At 35.9% G+C, this 20,568-nt stretch overlaps 1 protein-coding gene across 2 annotated transcripts in view; it reads right to left on the bottom strand.

Annotated features, from left to right (window-relative positions):
* Nucleotides 1–19,561, bottom strand: part of LOC106642024 (uncharacterized) — a 120,931-nt gene extending 101,370 nt beyond the window's left edge. For both annotated transcript variants that reach the window (XM_014356651.2, XM_014356652.2), the window contains exon 1: nucleotides 18,323–19,561. The gene's annotated coding sequence lies outside the window, so the exon portion shown is untranslated. The remainder of the gene's footprint in view (nucleotides 1–18,322) is intronic.
* Between the last annotated feature and the right edge of the window lie 1,007 nt (nucleotides 19,562–20,568).

Here is a 20,568-nt window from a genome sequence, read left to right as displayed (position 1 = left end):
GAGAGCCAGCGTTTCTCCTCAGCCTCCGTCCATCCCCCTCTTGTGAGAGCTAGTGTAGTAGTCGGGCTGGCGAGCACAGAAAAAGAAGAGAGAGAAACATCTTAATGGTGCGGGAGCGCGCTCGCTTGCTCGCCCGTCGACCTTACTGCGTTTCCTCGGACCGAGAAGCCACAGCAACTAGCTTCGCCAGTAGCAGAGGCTGCAGGCAGTGACCCACTTACCAAGCGCCGCGCCACACATTTATGTGTGTACGTGAGCGTAAACGGTTGTGCGGCTGCACGTGTGAGAGTTGGCTTTGCGATACATCCACGCGTTTCCACACAAACGATTACTCGTGTGTGATAACACATGCGAGAGCCTCGCAAAAATTTCAGCGCGCCGCTCGATCGCGAAAGGAAACGTGTAGCCGTACACACGTATACCTGAGCAGAGAGCGAGTTTCTCTGACTCTATCAGATTTTTTATACGTATGCTGCCATTAAGTCTTGTGGTTTTCGCGTGCATTAGGTACATGGTCGCGCCTAATGAACTCATTAATTTTAGGTGACTTTTCGTTTGATGGATGGGAATGTTGATAGAAAACCAAAGCAGTGAGTAAGCTGGATCCATCGTTGACTGGCTTGTCAATGCAATTAAATGCCATTGTGAACGATTGACCGATGATTCACTGAAACGTTGGATTTGATTATTCAAATGTACACTGAGGTCACTAGCTATCATTTAGGTACCATGGAAATGTTTACTGTCGAGCTGATAGATGGAACATTTTTTGGATAATAATAGTAAACTGTGGGTCATAAGATTCATCTTCCAAGGAATCAATAAGGGAAAAAAAAATATTTTTTCAAATCTTATATTGATTGTAACCACCATTTGTCATTTAACGCAAGAATTTTCACGAAAAGCTTAGTTCTAACTCTCATTGTAATAACTATTAATCAACCTGATTTTCTAGCAATAATATTTTGCTAAATAATGAATATAAAAAGTTATGATACAACAACAAAAAATTTCACCTACACATTGTCATGACTCCCTATACTAAATTTACATGCGTAATGAAAACTTTGTCAGTGCACACAAAATTAGCGTCAACTTTTCCATACACGGTACTGTTTACTATTCAGTACATGAATATGAAAACAATTTATTAGCTGCTTTTTGTACATCTGCCTCGAGTACACCTCATCAATCATATACATTTTCGAAAACACAAAAAATACATGTCTTATTTTACTACAACGTCCTCAAAACTATCAAACATTCGTGTTCTTCGGTTTACTTTCTCGACTCAGCGGATTTTTGTCATTTCATCGAGCATTTTTCGACTTTCCGTCCAACCCAACCCACTCTTGCTGACAACATCGACAGAAACTGCAATGGAGGACTGAAGGAGGTTAAAGTGGATAAGGGGGCGTTGTCGCACGAACACATTTTGTCGATCAACTGCTATTACTTGGATTAACTTATGGTGTGGACATGTCGTCCTCGTCACAAAAAGGATGGAAAAAAAATAGTCAGTTGTCATCGTCACGTGCGTATTAGAATTATCTATCATTGGTGTCAAATCCCAAAGGAAAACAGTAAAAACATGATTCAGAAAGAAAGCGTATCAATCGATACCGAAATGTCGCCTGTATACGCATGTGAGAGGACTCAATTTTTGGAATATCCAGTCCTTACCACATACGACCTACTCATTATTTCTCTCTCTCACGTTGTCTTTTTCGATAGTACTTCTCGTTATTACGCATGTATTTTTTACTTCTGTTTTTGTTGCTGATGTATGAGGAAACTTTTTTTTTTATTTTTATACGAAATAGAATCCTTGCACAAATGGGTCTGATGAGTTCTTTTTTTAATTTCAAATATGTAGCCTAAATGTTTGGAGTAGTAAAATCACTAACCGTGAAATCGTGAAATCAAAGGCATTGTAAAATTTTAACTTTAAGACATGAAAAGCCTCGTGACAATAATAAAGAGCCAGAAATAAGAAAAAATCTGATAGTTCGTGTCTTTTCGCACTAAACACAATGAAACAATCTTAATAATATCCATACTAATTCTAATGGATGCAAGTTCGTGACTTCTGATTGGAGCGCGACAATATTTATATCGTTTACTATTCTAACTCGATCAAGTGAATCGATATTAAACTAGCAATTGTAATGTGAGTGTCTTCTTCGTTTAAGCGCACACTAACATGCTTATAATGAATTGTAAAGATATACATTCAGTAAACCTCTACAATTACATCGTTTGAGAAGATGGTGTAACTGTGTATATGTATGGTTTAAGGCTTTAAATGAACCCAAGCTCATCCATAATTATAATCAGAGACTGCGTCCCTTTTATGTATGTTTCTCCTCTTGCCTTCTAGGCACAGCCGTTTGGTATCTAAGTATTGCCGTAGTCCGTGGTTGCGCGAGTCACTCGAGAGAGAAAGTTACGACATCATGTCGATAAGTTCTGATTTTAGTGTAGCGTGCAAAAGGCCAAGCTATCTCAAGAGTTATATTTATTTCTATTTTATCATTTTCGCGTAAAATTCCATTCCACATTGAATTTTCAATTTGATCCGCTTCCGCCGTGAATCGCATCTCCTTTGGTAAATGTCAGATAACAATCAAGTAATATCTAATTACCAAACAATTTGGTATAAAGTTCACCGTATTTGGTTTTAACTTAACTATAACCTGATAATCATCAAAATATCAACTGACGTCTTTTAGGCGAACGTTAGCTAACCGTCAGGTAAAATTCATGTAGAAATCAGATTAATTTTATTAGTTAGGTGAAAGTTGTATAAATGTCAGGTTACTATTCTTGGTCTACTTTAAGCAGTAGTCAGATGAAAACCAAGCAGTAATCTAATGAAAATTAGGTTATTGTCAGATGAATATGATGCAAAATTGTTACCTAGTTATCATCTAATTATCACTCACCTTTTTTTAGACACTAGTTCGTGATATTACGGTATACCGTATCAAGATCTGCTCATTATGTATAGTAAAGGCGGTTAATGCCACTTTTAACTTAAGTATGATAGAAAAGTATTTTTACCTGTTTGCAATAAACTTCTGACCCGGACATTGATACTTGTCAAGAGGTCACTAGATAAACTATTCTTCCAAACTAGGGATATGGAACGTTATTGAACCATCTGGTAAATACAGGTAATATAATGGTCTTACATTTCATCTTATTTTTGATGAATAGAGCTCTGACTATTATCTCTGACATCGAATAATTATATTCCTCTTACCTTTTGCATTCTATCATCACCAGTATAGTCCATGCTGTGCAGAAGATTCTCGCAAAGATTTTGCAAGCGTTATCGCTTGTTTGCATACACTTGTAGACTTACTTGACCATGAAAATGTGCATACAAAAATCCAAAGAAAGGAATGTGCATGTATTTGTAAAGCCAATACGTAATGAAAAACAAAAAAAAATCTTTAACGCCGCACAAGGATGGCAATACTCCCTCTAATGTCTGTTCATTCAGCAGAGCATGCACGCATAGTTTTCGATTCAGTCAACTAGTATATATGCACGTGCATAAATATCTTGTATAACTTTGTGCGTGGATACTCTTTCAAAGAAAAAATTATCCTGCCTAAGAACTTGAATTCATGCACGACGTGTATTTAAGTTGCATGTATATAGTTGATCTTCTTGTTTTATGTTGCACAACAAATTTTTCACCGATTGATGAGATCATTGATAACTTGGATTTATTGTGACCAAAACTGTTGATTTTGTATACGGAATGGGAAGGCGTACACGTGTACGCCAAAAAGATATTTCACTTGTTTACATATGATTGAGTAATATCAGCTTTGAACCTTAAATTGTTATCTTAATACGTTTTCGTTGGAATGATTATTACACCTCCGACTTCCTTAAACTTTAGTACAAAAATGAAAAGTACTTATCGTAATTATCTTATGTTGAAAAGATTTTTATCCAGCATGACTCGCTTTATTCAGAGAGTTTAATTCTAAAGATCAAGTTGTAAATATTAAATTTTGCAATAAGGTTAGTTTTTGGATTAAATATGCTTGATCATCTAATAAGTTTTGAGCATTTACAGGTTGTCTTCATTTTCTGAACAAAGTCTTGATTATAATTTAAGTGTTAGCAGTAATTGTATGCTAATACGGATAATATAGATTCTCAATAGTCTACAACTTTTTCAGTTTGTTGTACATAATATTTACAGCAATTTGTTAAGTATATTAAAAATCTAGTTGACACTATCAGCAGCCGACCAGACCAGTATTTGGAGGGCTAGAGAGGTTGTGTAACACTTGTACAATACTTTTGGATTAACAAATATTTTCAGTTCCTTTAAAGTGAATTTTACAACCGTATAAGAAATTTCCGAATCTTCTAGCAGTTAATTGTATCAATGTAACTAGGCAGATTTTTCAATAATCATATTTTCAAAGCTGTTTTATAATGTTCTTTGGATTATACGTTAATTTAATCACTGACTAAAACTGAGGAAGGAATTTCGCAAATCTACCGTAATCTTCAGTATAGTATACTCTACAGTTTACGAAATTACTTCTAAAATTCTATAAACTTCTCTACAAAAAAAACTAGTGTTATTTTTAAGAATCATAGTAATAACGTATTATTCATATCAAAGACATAACTATAACAATGTTTCATCCTCAACTCTAGAAAAATATTTAATGGATTGTCGAAGATACATAAAAAGAATGTTCCTTTACGCCCGATCGTGTCCAATATTGAGTCTTTAGTAACAGCCCTACGTGTTTTAATCACTAAGATTATCTACAGTTAACTAAACCGTATGTCAATACTTCTATACATTATATATCAGTGATAGGTTTGAATTGAAATACAAATTACCAATTACTCACTTTGATCATAGTTATAGATTAATGTCATTAGATGTTAGTTCATTATTATTTAGCATCTTCTTTGTTTTAGTTCTTAAAAGCATTGACAGAAAAAAAAATTTTATTAACGTTTTATGTTAAATTCCCATAGACAATATTAGGAAGTGTATTATTTGAAAACACCTATTTCATTACGGACAATCTATTTTGATAACCAAGGTTTGGTAGACCCATGGGATTACCTGTCTCTTCATTGTTTGCTCAACTTATAATGAATGATTTAGAAACGTATGAATTATCAATTTTAACAGATAAAATTGAACACACATCCGCGTTTTATACTTACTACATTGATGATGTAATCCTTTATACAAAAGAAGACTATATCGACAATGTGTCAACAATTTTTAATTCTCATCACAAACATTTAAAATGAATACATACAATTGCAATATACATCAACTTAACTGTTTGGGCTTATTTATAACTAGAAGAAAAAAAAATTCTTATTTATTCGGGGATGTCCCCGAGTATGTATTTTATATTGTGTCTCGAGTCATCCAGTGGACTAAAAAAGGAACATTGTTTTCGACCTCATTGTATGTCAAATATTATAAGGATAAAAATTCACTATTAGAAAATAACTATTCACCTTATTTATTAGAAAAAAGAATATTTCACCTATATCGAAAACGAAAATGTAATTGTGCATTACGCTTGGAGATAGATAAAATTAACAAAATGGGATAAGATCAACGTCATCATTTACAAGTTAAATTATAAAAACTATATAGCAGTAAATGTTGGTGAGACGAAGCGTATTTTTATAACTTGCATTGATGAAGGTAAGAAAAATAAAAAAACTCCAACACCACCACAATTACGAACTCGATTGGAAAGAACACAGAAGTCCTTGATAATAATAAGCCCATATATGAAAAAAGACTCAGCTTCCAGATGACACATAATGCATGAAACATGACCAAAATAGTATTAATGAGAAAGACGATGTAATGTATACATTTACTAAACAAGACGTATTCTTTATTATTGAGGAAGTTTAAAGGCCGCTAGTCGAGTTCATTGTCCCGCTTTTGTTATGATTCTTCTTTCGTATATTCACCAGTTTCGTCATTACTGGCCATTACATTGTTTTCCTTTGACGGATGAGCGCGTAATCTCACAACGACAACTATTTTTGTGTACAATAACTTATTGGAATTTGGGGTAATTTGTATGCAAATAAAAATTGTATTACGTCACCTAATGTTGTATTTTTTGCTTACATTTCTTAACGTGCATTATTAATTTTTTTTTCTCAGCCTGATAAGGATGGCCCATGTACCAACAAAACGTTTCAACTGAATTATCAATGAATAAAAAAAACTTTTTAGACTTTAGTACTAATTTTTCTACCTCCCCACCAACAGATCGCTGATACCTACGTAGTTCAATTATGAGAAATGGAGGGCATCAATAACGCTGTATTAACCAACATGAAATAGTTTGAAACGCTGACTAAAGCACATACCAAAGTTATGTTATTTTATTATAAAGCTTTTACTCGATCAGCTGAGCTGCTTATGATCAACAACTGTGACTTTTCGACACACAAAAATAATTAAACATACAAGTCAATGAACAAAATTTCAACAATTCCATAAATCCGAAATAACTAACATACATCCATAAAATCCAATGAACCATTGTACCTCCAAAGTAAATATGTGACTCGGCAGGTATTTGACAGTCAGCGTACAGTAAAATCTACGTGGTGATCTCAATAGTATAGCTAGTACATAATATATACAGCCAGTGAAACTCTGATCTGTTCGTACAGTTTTTCAATGGGACGTCGCATGACTCATTGGCTGATAAAGATTTTGACTGTGCGTTGGCAAACCGGATGGACAGATTCCACCAACTGTTCACTCACAAAGTTTGGACCATGAAGTGCTATCGAGGACAGAAACAACACAATACCGTCGTTGTTGAAAAAAACTCTAAGCCCAAAAAACGTTATTTTTGATAAAGGAAAAAAAACTGTACATCATCGGGACTACCACAGACAAAAAAATAGACGATCTGTCGCTCCAGCACGGCTGAATGCATGAATTATGCGCTGTACAGTATGCAGGGGGAGTAAGTATTTAAACCAAGAATAATGGCAGGCTCGTGCGCCCGGTGCGTGTTATGTATATATCCTATTGGTATGTATACACACCTCACGGCTGATACGTTACTATTTTTCCCGCTGCCTATGTACATCGACATCTACATCACGAGGACGACGACAGCGACGTTTATATATATGCCGCAGCGATGTTTGCCGGTTTGCGCTATCCCTCCCGCTCTCGCAGCGAGTCTCGCTCTCTAGTCTCTTCTGCGCTTATATATGCACGTATGTGTAGGTGTAACGTGGCGTTTTCGCGCAAAGCACGAGCGATCCGTTGCTTGGATTCAAGCTCTTATTCATACACATGAAAGAAAGAGGTCCGTGAGCGCACGGGCACCACCAGACTTATCAGAACAGGTCGTTCAGAGCGTACAGATGTACAGAGGAAGGTCCAGAAGAGGAAAGTTATCCAAGCCTGGCTAAAGTACAAGGGTCCTTGCCAGGCACGATGTACGTAGTTAAATGACGCAAAACGGTCGATTTGGCAACTCTTGCCGTGGTAACCTACCTTTATATGTACAGCGGAAAATAAACCTACCGAAAAGTACTACGTATACGAAATACAAATAAAAAGTCGTTTTTACAGTAAAAGTGAACAAAAACTGGAGAAAACGAGAAGTTTTGGCAAGAAATTGAAGTATTGATTCTTCTCGAAAAAAAGTTATCAAAAGAGGTGAAAACAAATGGAACAGTGATGAAAAAAAACTTGTGCTATTCGTCTCTGATCTGTCGAACGCAGAGTCAGGATATTATTTATCCTGCTAAGAGTAGAATAACACACGTAATAATACTTTCATTACCAGACAGCAAAGACGAAGAGATATGCAACACGGTAATAATACAAATATAATGAACAAGTAAAAGTTGAAAACTTATCTATCTAGTAGTACATAAAATTACTTTTTCAATCAAGCTGTAAACAATAGTGGAAAAGAAATATGATAAATATTTTGTTAAAATAATTTTTTTTTAAATGATACACAAATGTTGACAAATAAGAGAATATACCTTTGAAGTAAAAAAAACACGTCAAGGACATTAAATCGCTTCTTATTGAATGAGCTTACTGAAATGTTTGATTGATTGATTGATAAGAAAGTTTTCAAGATAAACTTGCATCGATCCAAGATATGTATTGAAAAATGTAATTCTGTATCATAGTTTGTATAAGATACATATGGGTTGAATTTTTTTTTTTTTTTCATTCTGTATACATAAATATAACTGGATCTAGCTCTCATCCATTGTATGTATCTAGGTGATCGTAAATGTTCTTTCGCGTTCAGTTGGATTTCGACAGACACGGCTAGCGTGGCCCTTAGGTGTACCATGACAAATCGTGCTGTCTAACCTATACATTTATGAGGATATCTCTACGAAGATGAGCAAGCTACATTAGAAAAGGCTCTTACAAGCACCCTGATAGACTCTCACTCTCTCTGTCTTTGTCCGGGACACATTTGCAGACGAAGAGAGGATAGGAGTATAAAGAGGGGAAGATAGGTACCTATACAGCTCATAGGAGAAGAAGCTCAATTCTATTCACGTCTCGCGTATATGTAGAGTCCGGTGTTTAGCTTATTCTATTCGCATATTCGCGTGTATATAGTAAGTCACAGTCGAGGAGGCAGCACCAGTGCTGGGGAATAGAATAGAGCCAAAAGCCAGCCTACATCGACTCTTCCTCTCCTGCAGAGTATGCGAACGAAAACTACTCATGCTGTGCCATCGCTACTGCTCTTCCCTCACTGCTGTTGAATTTCAGTATAGAAGATCCAAAGCAACGTTTGACACCGAGCTTTGTGAAGAATGAAAGGGTGATTTCCCTCGTACTACGTGAGAGAAAAGTTGTCATTTTCAGTTGAAGAGGTTCAACATATTTTTTTTTACCATTTTTCGCGAACCTATCAACCGTCGGTTTGAGTATCGAAATTCCCACTCGTGCTAATATATGAGCAAAAATGAATACTCTCATGCACTTGAAGCATGGCTAAAATCTTATTATTTAGTCAGTTTTTATCAATCAAAGCCGTAGTAAACTCTTTTTTTTTTACTTTTTTACAATTCCACCGTAAAACTGAAGATTGTTGAACAATAAATGCTATCTGTTTCTGAAACGTAAAAAGTAAAGTGTTTCATCGATGGATAAATACCAGATAATTGTACTTAAAATAATAGTTATTCCCTGCGATTTCTTGTATTAAAATTGAATATTGAATTTCAATATATATTATGTGGATATTAGACTATGATTTTACTTCCGTAAAAGTCCTTTTCTACAAGTAGTCCAATGATATTGTAAGGAGCAAAAATGAGAAAACTAGACCATCATAATTAGAATCTATCAAAAAATGTTGCTTTCCGGATTTGTTTCATCCTATTTTGTACTTTGTCTCTTTAAGTGTCTTGAATTTACTGTTGAAAGATACGAACATTGTGTAATCTTATAGTAAGGGATACCTGGTCATCATACATCATCATAGCACACGTTTTCATTTCATCATGACACCAATTAAATCAATACTTTACTCATCAAACGCGAGATCAAACGCTACATTCAATTTTCATCATTTAGCTTCAACGCATGTATGGACAAGCGACATCTTCAAATGATTCCGCGCCCAACTGATTTTACCGCATGAAACTATTGGAAGTACAGTTTGAGTGATCAAAATGCGATAAAGTACCATTTGTTGTTCGAGCGACATACTATTATTTATTCTTTTGCCACACATGGACGCTAAAGGGTATACTCAGCGTCATTTTTTCCTTAATTTTCGCGTGAAAAGAAAAAAGCTCGAAAAAATCCATCAAAGTCCAAGCTAACGAGAAACAATGCACGGTGCATTAACATTGTTAACGGACACGAGAGAGTAGCAATGAAAAAAAAGGGGAGCACAGCAAGCCCGTTAGGTTAAAAACTTCCGAGCAGTCGGACAACAGTAACCATCTGCAGCAGCAGCCAGCGAGCCAGAGAAAGAAGCGGAGGATGACGCCAAACGGGAGTTCGGTTTACATATATACGTGTACATGTATATAAACGTGCACGGCCCACAACGAACAATTTCTACGTGGTAGAGTGCAGTGCACGAGGCAAAAGCGGCGTTGCCGCAGCGACGGTGCCAACGGCAGCGGCAGTGTCAGGGCTCGCCCGATTTATCGAGGGATTCGTATCTCTGATGTCGCCTCCCCTCTCTTCCTTTTTCTTTTTTTTTTTCCTAGGGGTGGCTGCTTTTCACAATTATGGACGAGTGCGGCTGATAAGGCCAAACGATTTCGTCTCCAGTGGTATGGAGTCCGTCGAGGTGACTGATATTTCGATAACTCTTTTGAGGCAATCCATGGACGTATGTTCATGTAAGATAATACTAGCTCTAAAAAATTCAATAGGGAGTCTTACTTTTTTCAAATCTTAATGCCAGTTCGATCATTCATAAAACTTTTGTGCTCCACATCGGTAAATGTCAAACAATACGTTCGTGTTTTACTCCCACGGGGATCTCTCGTTGAAGGGATGTTAAAGTCAGAGTGACACACGAAATTGCCTGATGGATACAAAGCTTATTCTCTTTTTTTTCAGTCAAACATAAGTTTTAGTTATCGTTGCTATATCACTACTATCGTTACCATTTCCATTTATAGGCAATGATTGTACATTTGATTCGAATGACGATGTAAGCGCAATGGATTCTCACATGCTCAATGATTTGACGTTTTGTTCACTCCTTAAAGACACATTGCACCTCACGACCCCAACCTGTAGAGAAATCCCATTACCTCGACTTCCCAAAAAACAAGACTAATTCCACCAATCAAAAAAGTAAGCAAACTTTGAAGGCCAAAACAGACAAACCACATTTGGCAAACTTCGGTAATGTTTTATATAGAACACAATAATCTTTTTTTTTTCGAGTGGTCCACCTACGCCAAAAGTAGGAGCTCCGGAGTGGTTTTCGCGCAAATAATATCATGCAAAAGGCCAAGCTCTGAGAAGCATGCAGCATCCAGCTCATTCTGGCGTGTGCGCTTGAGCTAATTTGTCTTCGGAGCGAACAAAAGCGGCACCACCAGAGCCCAGCCTGGTTCGCGGTGCTGGCAGGCAGACGGGCGCGTTATCTGCGCATAAATAAAGAAAAAAAAAAAAAAAAAAGACAAAAAAGAAAGAGTTCTGCCACCGCTTATCACCCCGACAGCTCTCGGCTGCTGCGGAGAGTTGGGAAAGCATCGCTGGCGCAGAAGAAGCTCTGAATAATGCAAATTAAAAACCGATTCCTCTTTCTTTCTCTCGTTCGCTCTTCCCCGTCCCGCTTACATTTTGCATCGAGCGTCCTTCGTCCCTCTCCATCTCCTCCTCTTGATGTATACACCTTCGCAGCGCTAACGATCTCGACGATTACGACGCTTTTTGGCGTCGACTGTTAGAAAGAAGCCGAAGGACGGATAATATCATGTGTATATACGTGGTGCTAGTCTAGGGGCGCTGTACGACTTCGCTTCTTGCTTAAAAGAAAAGAAGAAGAAGCCGAAGGGATGAAAAGAGGAGAGCGGAGAGGCGAGAATAAGCTGCGCTGCAGAAGATGAAAGGCACTTTTTCTCCGTTTGCTTCGTGCCTCCGTGCGACCTGCACTGCAGTCAATGTGCAAATAGGAACAGAATCAGCGCGCCGCTCACGAATCTGCTCTTTTTCACATTTTCTTAGACTCTCTCTCGCTCTACTTCGTTCTGCTTTTTTTTTTTTTGTTTTTCTGTTCTCGCTTTCTTGGGAAGCTGTGTTTTGGCTTTGAAAAACTTGATATTACGTTCTCTATATTAATTTTGTTCCAGTTGTTTCACGTTCTTGAGTTTAATATGTTTGATTTTAATAATGTGTAGAATATAATATCGTTCCATCTGCAATAAATCTGTGTTTTTGGCCTGTATTCTTTTTTCAGGATAATACAGCTTCTTTTAAACTCCAGAGAGCCCCGAACTGTCAGTTCATTTATCTTATTGAGGGCTACTTAAATGTTGAAGTTCTCAAATGTTGATTAGGTACTAATCACATGTTTACGAGTTTGAGCCTTTTTTACTGTTAGGATTCCAAAGTTAGACGCTAAAGGCGACTTGCCAGAAGCTAGAAACTGCTTTCAGTGTCTCATAGAAAAATCGACCATCAGTGATCCTTTCTAGCAGTGTTTATTTTACGATGTAATACTGAGATAAAACATTAAGCTTGTTGATTCGATGAAATAAATTTGTCATATAATACTGATGAAATATTCATTCAAAGCCTTAAAATAACTCAATTAATTTTTCATTTTTATTAGAGATGTGCAACACAAATTGACCTGTACAATTACATGCTTCAACATATAATCACTTTGTTCTATGGTTAAATTAATCAAATTTTTTAGTTGATCAAGACATTACTTGTCCCTAACACTAAAATGACTACTTTCGTGACAGTTTGACGTAAGCTTTACCCAGCCAGCAATCAATAATTACTTCAAACAGCAACTTTTTGTTTTAATTGAAAATAAAATAGCAGCCTTTTCCACAAACAATGTATGTCAAAGTTAGTATGCTTATGAATTATGCAAATAAAAAAATAGCGGAAAATTACATTGAGGATCCTATAACTGGTAATTTTTGATAACTACTTCGTTGAAAATAACAACTGCAGAATGAAATCTGTACAAGATGCATTCAGTTGAGATTGAGCAAGAGAGTAAGTCGCGTTTCCGTTTGTCCGTTTTTTACACTCTAGGGTTGAAATATTAAAAAACGGTGAATAAAAGATTAAAGTTTTTTTCTTTCAAAAAGATTGAATTGCATGATTTTTATGATTAAGGGGTAAAAATTCTTTATTACTCTTTTTAGAGAGTAAATTTAATCTTCCCAAAAGTTGATGAAAGTACTTTTGACTCTTTATATAAGAATATTTTAATATGAATGATTTATCACAAGAATAGTTCAACCAGCATGGCAACGAGTGTAGACAATAGTGTTCTACTACACATAGTACAAATTCCTTCAATAAGTATAGACAGCGAGCCTATCATTAATCTTTTCTTGAGAAGATGAGTTGTAAGGGACATTCATCTACTTGGTCAGAAATTGTAGTTTGGCGGACTGGAGGTCCCCCTTCTGTTGCCGAAGATGGGTCTACGGTGCAGCGTGAGGGGGCGAACGTTAGGCCCGAGGTTGGCTGCCAAAATAGTAATGACCTGACCAAAAATGAAGCTTCTTTTGATGGCTTATATACATAAAAGTGAAAGAGCATATATACTATTGCAAATGCGATGTAAATTGAGTCAATAACGAAAAAAATAAAATTAAAATGCTGAATACATAAACATTTTTTTTATTCTTCATTAAATGAAATAACTTTTTGTCTTGAAAAGTAAAAAAAAAATTACATTATTGACATGGCTAATTGTGAATATGATATTTTTAATGACAACATTATTCCTTACTTCATGGATCAATAAGACGAGCATTATATGTATTTATTCTGGCTACCCTCTCTTCTTCCCAGACCTTAGAATTTTTAAAAACTATTCCAAGAGCAGCCAGGAATGGAGTTCGATCGCACTTCACAAGCATCTAAAAAAGTTCAAACTTATCGCTTTATCCTCAAGTTTAGCTTTTTCAAAACCCTATACCTAGTTTTTGCTAGAAGTATGTCTAGATCTACCGTTTACCCCCTGACGCTGCCACCCGTGGCTCACTTTCGGTTGTCTAACAGGGAGCCTCCCAAACTCGTTCAGTAGCCACCTTAGATTTGTGATTGGGTAGCTCTGCGAGAGTCAAAATCAAAAAAAGACTTTTGAGACTTGTTTTGGTTATAGTGAACCACGTGTGCCTGTATATAACATCAAGTAAAAATCACAAAATTCTTATGACATATGTTAATCTGCTATGTGCAAGCAAGATATTGCAATTCGCATTTAACTCTTTAGGAAGATAAATCTAGGGCTTTTCTAAAGAGTAAAATCGTAGTTTTAGTTTTTCATTCGCCATTTTTTAATCTATTAACCTTAAAATGTAATAAAAAGTATGCCCTTAGCACTAAAAAAATTTACCATGATAATTTTGCCCTATTAAAAACTTTTGAAACGTACACTATCTGTAAAGGCTGGGTCTATTCGCACCAAATTTACGTAAACTCGTGGGTATTATATAGTGCAGATAACATCTGGAGTGGTGTGTGGATAGTATCATTATTACTTACGTGGATATTACAAGCCCTACATCCACGTAAACGTGGATATAGCTCTACTTATATTCACGTATTCACGTGGAATTTGGTGCGAATGAACACAGGAATTTCGTCCTATAACATTAAAACTCTGAATTATTCAACAAATAATTTTTGGGTAGCAATGAGCTTTAGAATAAGTGAAATTATTAGCCATGGAAAACATTACTTTACCTAGAAAGATACGACGTAGAAGTTAAATAAGTTACATTGTAATTTCCGAACGAAGAAAAAAAACGAAAGTCTATGAGTTCGTAAATAATCTCATACACGAAGTACATTACCTTAAAAATATCATCAGAAAAAGTGAAATTAAGGGGACTATATACCTACGGTTATTGCTAGTATAAGATAACGACCGAGAAATAGGTGTAACCAGATTATAAATTAGAGAGGAAGAGAGAGATAGGGAAACTGAGTTAAATAGATTTGTAGGAGTTTGATTCTTAAGTTAGCCTGGGAATAAGAAGGAGAAAAAAAGGATGAAACAACGAGGAGTCAGTACCAAACGGAAGGAGAGAGATAATACGAAAAAAAAAAGAATTTAGTTCACGAGTCCAGACTCTTTACATGAAGACATCCACAGAGTTAGCTTAGTATTTTACATCCCCATTAGATGTAAAAACAAAAAAAAAACAAAAAAAAAATGAAATACTAAGTAATTTACCGTGAAGTTAACCAGTAGTGCAAAACTCTTTAACTATGAAATTCGTGCGAGTGTGGGGAGCTCTCTTTTTTCTCGCTTAACATTTCTCTGCTTGGCTCGTCGTCATCATCGTCGAGAGCTCAGACCCCGAAACCAAACAGGTTTCCGGAGAGATCGCGCCCCCATCTCCTTTTCTCTTGCGCTTGTTCGTTCACTTTTCAACGTACCCACACATTTACACTCATAAGTTTCCCTCTCTCTCTCTCTCTCTCTTTCTGCCTTTTCTCGTCTTTCTTGGCTCTTACACGTACGGCCTCGAGCTACAACCACTAGGACTGTCCGGGTGTGAATGCATACATGAAACGAAAAGAGTCACAGAAAGCATACCAGAGTAAGTTTTGAAAAGTTGCTGTATTATTGTTTATCATCCAACAACTGAATAAATGTCCGGTGAATGTGGAACTTATTGGTCTAGAAGAAGAAAAAATAGAAAGAATGATTTTTTAGAGATGGAAACCCACTAGACAAAGTATATTTATGCGAGAAAATAGAACTGCGTCAAGGGAACTCTATTCACACTGTTTGTGATGTATTTTGCCATAAAATATCTCGATCTTTACAAGGGGACATAACGTACATATAACACGTTGTGTCAGTATTATGCATGGCAGAGCAAAAAAAATAGGTGGTCTTATAAAGTAATGCATAAAATTTTGGAGCTACTGTCTCTATAATAGTACGTCAAGGAAGCACCATTTTGTATAAAGAAACATAATTGATTTTATATTCCGTATTTTACTGGGATTCTGAATTATCACTACTCTAATGCTTGGTTGTAATCGAGGTTGTAATCATCATTAAATTTAGTCATACATGAATTATTATTTAATTACATTGAAACTTAGTTGAGTTTTGATAAACTAAAAGCTAAAATTATTATTATTCACATGAAAATCAGTTCTACTAATCAAGTGAGCTAAAAAATATTTTTCATGAAAATAAATATTTTTGAACGATGACACATTACTCTTAAATCTTGCCCGTTTCATTTGAAGAAATGTTTTTAAAGTATGCACGTGTTCTCTTGATTGATTGCTAATAGAAAAAGTTGATAATTTAGTTGATCATCATATTTATTTAATGAAGTAACTATGGTGGTTATATAACCAAACGAAAATTGATAATGTGGTTATTTTTGTCTATCTCCCTATTCATCAAACTGCAGTAATTTAGTTTAACTGTTGCTCTGCTACTTATTTTCCTGCCTCTACACTATTGTGGTGTATGTACATAGTACAGTAAAAAATTTCTAATAACATTTAAATTATAACAGTAAATCTGAAGTAAAGTTAAATTCATAAAGGACATGAGTAAGAGTTTAAGATATTTATGTGTTACTATTGAATAAGCATAGAAAAGACGGCAATAAACGATTTGATGTGCAATTAATAGGCATGAACTTGCACTCGCAATTCAGATTATTTAGCTTATCGTCTACTAATTTTAAATCCACACGCTTCTCACATTTCATAACATAATTTTATTTGCATTTTAAAAATGTAAACATTAATAAATATTTAGCTTTTGAAGTTTTATATTATGTTGTAAAATGTTTGATACGAGATTTATAAAAATGCAAGTCAAAATAGCACTTAAACAAATTTAGAAATATACTCTTTGAACGAAACAGAAAACGTAGTTGATTAAAGGAACACTGGGAGCATTTTTCATAATCAAATTATTCAAATAAAGTTTGAGCGTGGGTTTTATTTAATACAATAAGTCTTCATATCCCTCCATTGAATATTTGACAGCTTTTTTCATAAATTTCATCCAAAGTGGTTTATTAAACTAACCTATATCAAACAATTTTGTAAGAAAAATTAATGGAAGTAAGATCAAACGAGCTTTTTCTATATAACTTGAACGTCAATGTTTTAAAACTCGTGCATTGAAGCTTTTTCCTTTACTTTTTCTATGAGATTGCACACTGTTTGTAGTTTATTTTGCAACATAAGCATCTGATACCTTCGTAAGCATATGTACAGCGCAAGTGAGTACACTCTTTTTTGCATGTATGATTGATATTTATATAACGTTATTTACGCGTAGACTTCAAAGTGCTTGTACGAAAGAAAATATGGACGTAAACATTATATAAGAATAAAGTATGTAAGTATACAAGATTAGTATGTAAAACAAGATTCACAATATAGTGAATACAGAAAATAGGTTAGTTAAAATTTATACCGTTTTTTGAAATTAAAAACTGGTTGCATTTTTGTTACTTAATTGCATATATTTTTACTTTACATCCATTATTTAATACGTGTAAAAAATTTTTAAGGTCATGATTTGATTATTTATTGGTAACTAACTGATTACAATTGCAACTATTCAATAGATTTTATTTAATTTTATGTTATGGTTTAACTCAGTTTGAGTTCAACGAAACTAATAGTATTTAATGATATACATGTGTAATAACTTTATATAACTGTCTGTTAGCCATATAAATCGGTATGAAATACATTTTCAGTATGACACTTTTTTGGCTGGATATTTTTTAAAAACCTGGACTAGTGAATAAAAACACGATAAAGTACATAAAATTATCTTTTCACTAATTGTTTTACCTAACTATATAACAAATATTTGTTTTGAGACAGTAATATTTAACAATAGCAGAGACGAATTGGTAATTAAAAAGCGATTTGTATCAAGTTGTGAAACTACAGGATCGTTTTAAAGAAGTTTTAGCAGTTCTAATACTATACCATCCAGCAGTAACTTTTCCTACGTTCTTTTTACTCTAAACTAAATTTTTAGTTACTGAATATCTAAATGTTATATGCTGAACTATATCATTCCAAACGTATTAAATTTTCCACAAGTTTATTCTATATTTTTAATATAATACACTTCATTCGTTTTTCCAAAATATTTTTAAAAAGTACTAAAGTTAAACTTAAAATTTTCTCCAGTACTGTATTATTTAACAACAATGGTTTATTACGCACAAAAATAACTAAACTCTCTTTTGTACACCGTTCGGTAATATATTACTTTAGCACATCCTCAACTTTAGATTTAGGGTCAACAAACTCAAGCCACCTTTCAAATGAACCGAATCTATTAACAAATCGCATTCTTCGTTATGATTTGCTCTCTAAGTTTCTGTACTATTGTAAAAACTTGCGGGAGGAAACCAGACACATCGTTGCATCCCATATGTCGGGCGCGACAGGACAAAAAGCTACATCCGCTACAGTCGGAGGTGAGGGGTGGAGGCAAATGACCCTCAGACGACCCTCATTCCCACTCCCCGAAAAAATCTAAGTACCATTAAAGTACCTCGATACAAAAAATCATGTAAAGTCACTCACGGCATCTTGTCAACGTGCAGGATGTCAAGCGCCTCACTCGACGCTGCTGCAGTGCCTGTTATACGGGGCCGGCGCCGCCTTCCTCGCGCCGGCGTCGTCCTCCCAAGCTCTTCGTCCTGCTACCTCGGCTTCTCGGTAAATTTTCTTCTTTTTGGATACTGTACTACAACTTCTCCTCGAACAGCCGCATCCAGCCTCGCTCATGTCATGGTTGTTCTCGGCACTCTTGCTTATTTCACGTCAGCTTAACAGCTCGGCGTGATTTGTTTGCACCTAATGGCCGTGTATTATGTAATATACAACGAACCTTCGATATTGCCGTTGTTTATGTGTAATTTGAGATAAGTGATTTTTAAGAAATTCTCAGGGAATGACGGTAATAGTAATTAACACCACAACAGATGCGAGAGGGTGAAAGAAAGAAGGGCGGTGGTGGAGGGTAGAGCACCGCCCTACAACTCGACACTGCTCCGATATTTGTGTATGTATACAAGATGCACAAACTTTGCTGATTTTTACATATTATATTCACGGATTTTATGAGAACTAGGAGAGAGACATGTATCACTATGTATAGACACTGTAATAACGTGCACACGTTTTTTTTTTTTTTTTTTTTTTTTTATTTACACTGCGAATAAAGCACCCACACTTCAACAGATGGACGACAATTATCATACATATATTATTGAACGTGCACTTTTGCACGAGGACAACAACATAGTAGCACTTATACAATGGATCAACAAATCAAGAGCTGATCTGCCGCGCACCTACATGTTACGTATGTATCATCAGCGGCTGTCTCTGTTCTTCTCGATAATGATACTGACGATGGAATCACGTATACGTGACACAAACTTATACACTGGATTCGCAGCACTACTTTATATACGTACACGCGCACCTACACAATACACATATGCGAAGCAAATAAACACAAGGAACACTGTCACGCGCTATGAACAAACGATGTGAATGTTGTTGGTTTCTTTTCTTTTTTTCTTGTGGACAAACAAATCCTGAAAATTCATACAGCGAGCAAAGAAGTTTTTAGTACACACCCACGGAAGCCAAAGATATATAGAGAGCACAGAGCAGCACAGAGAGAGAATCGGTGTCCCCCTTCGTCGCTGTTTGCGTTCGTATGATTACGAGGACGACAGACGACGACGCTCTGAGCTCAAAGCTTTAGAGAGAAAGAGAGACACAGCTATGACACGTACGACAGAGAGTATACACGCGTGTTTTTAGCTGCAGTCGACTCGGAGGACTGAGCCGACTAAGCGCTCTAGATGAACAGTATCGTGCCCCCACGAGCGGTCTAGTGCTGCCAACCTTCGCCCACGTTTGACTCAAAATAGAACTATGCCGTACAGAGAGAGAATCGTGAGGTGGGTGCAGATGGGTTTTGAAGGGGGGAGGATACTAACCATTGGGGAGAATTCGCTTCGAGGGAGGTTTTTGGAATGGAGGGTGGAGGTGATTACTTTTTTTTTTATTCTGTTATGCAGGGGTGAGTCGTTGGAGGGTGCCAGGGGTAGATGAACTTTCAATACTATTCTATACGACCGATACTTACCTCACACGGTTGTGCAGCTGCAGATTTTTGGATCCGTAATCTGTCTATGTTAAAGTGCAGATGGTAATTGACACTTTGTGCCCTCGGTAAGAAGAACATTATACGCGACTCGGGCACCAACATTCAACAACCGCGCCTTTCGGGTGCTCATGTTTGTAACGTAACGTACCATTAAAATTTCTAACTGTTTGTAATTCTTAATTATTATTTAACGTTACGAAATTTCATAAATATAAATTAACGTCCTTGTGATCCTTTCATTAACTCCTAGTTAAGGAGGCTTTGAATTGGTAAAAAATTTACTGTAAGCCATGTACCGGTACGTATTCATCGAACGATTGCATTTAATGAAAGTTATGGTAATCAATGCCTAGCATATTATAAACGTTGGGCAGAAATAGGCCTTTTCCTGGCGCTCGATCCAAATGGGTCCTTTCTTATGGCAAATCCGAAATGGGACCTTTCTTAGAGCAAATCCGAAGTCTTTCTCAAAGTAAATCTGAAATAAAAAAATCTTCTTCCTAAGTGACGAAATGTTAGACTGATTGTCGTAAGGACAGGCTGATATTATTATGGCACTTTTAGTACATAAGAAGACGAGTGAGAGAGAAAAAAGAGTAAGGAAAAAATATAGCGCGGAATCAAGCCTACGCATGATCCACTG

Source organism: Copidosoma floridanum, unplaced genomic scaffold (genome assembly GCF_036245765.1).
Source record: "Copidosoma floridanum isolate Cflo_tuat_1 unplaced genomic scaffold, Cflo_Japanese_pri ptg000020l, whole genome shotgun sequence".
NCBI lineage: Eukaryota > Metazoa > Arthropoda > Insecta > Hymenoptera > Encyrtidae > Copidosoma > Copidosoma floridanum.
The sequence above is the reverse complement of the archived record's forward strand: the minus strand, read 5'-3'. Positions and strand labels throughout refer to the sequence as shown.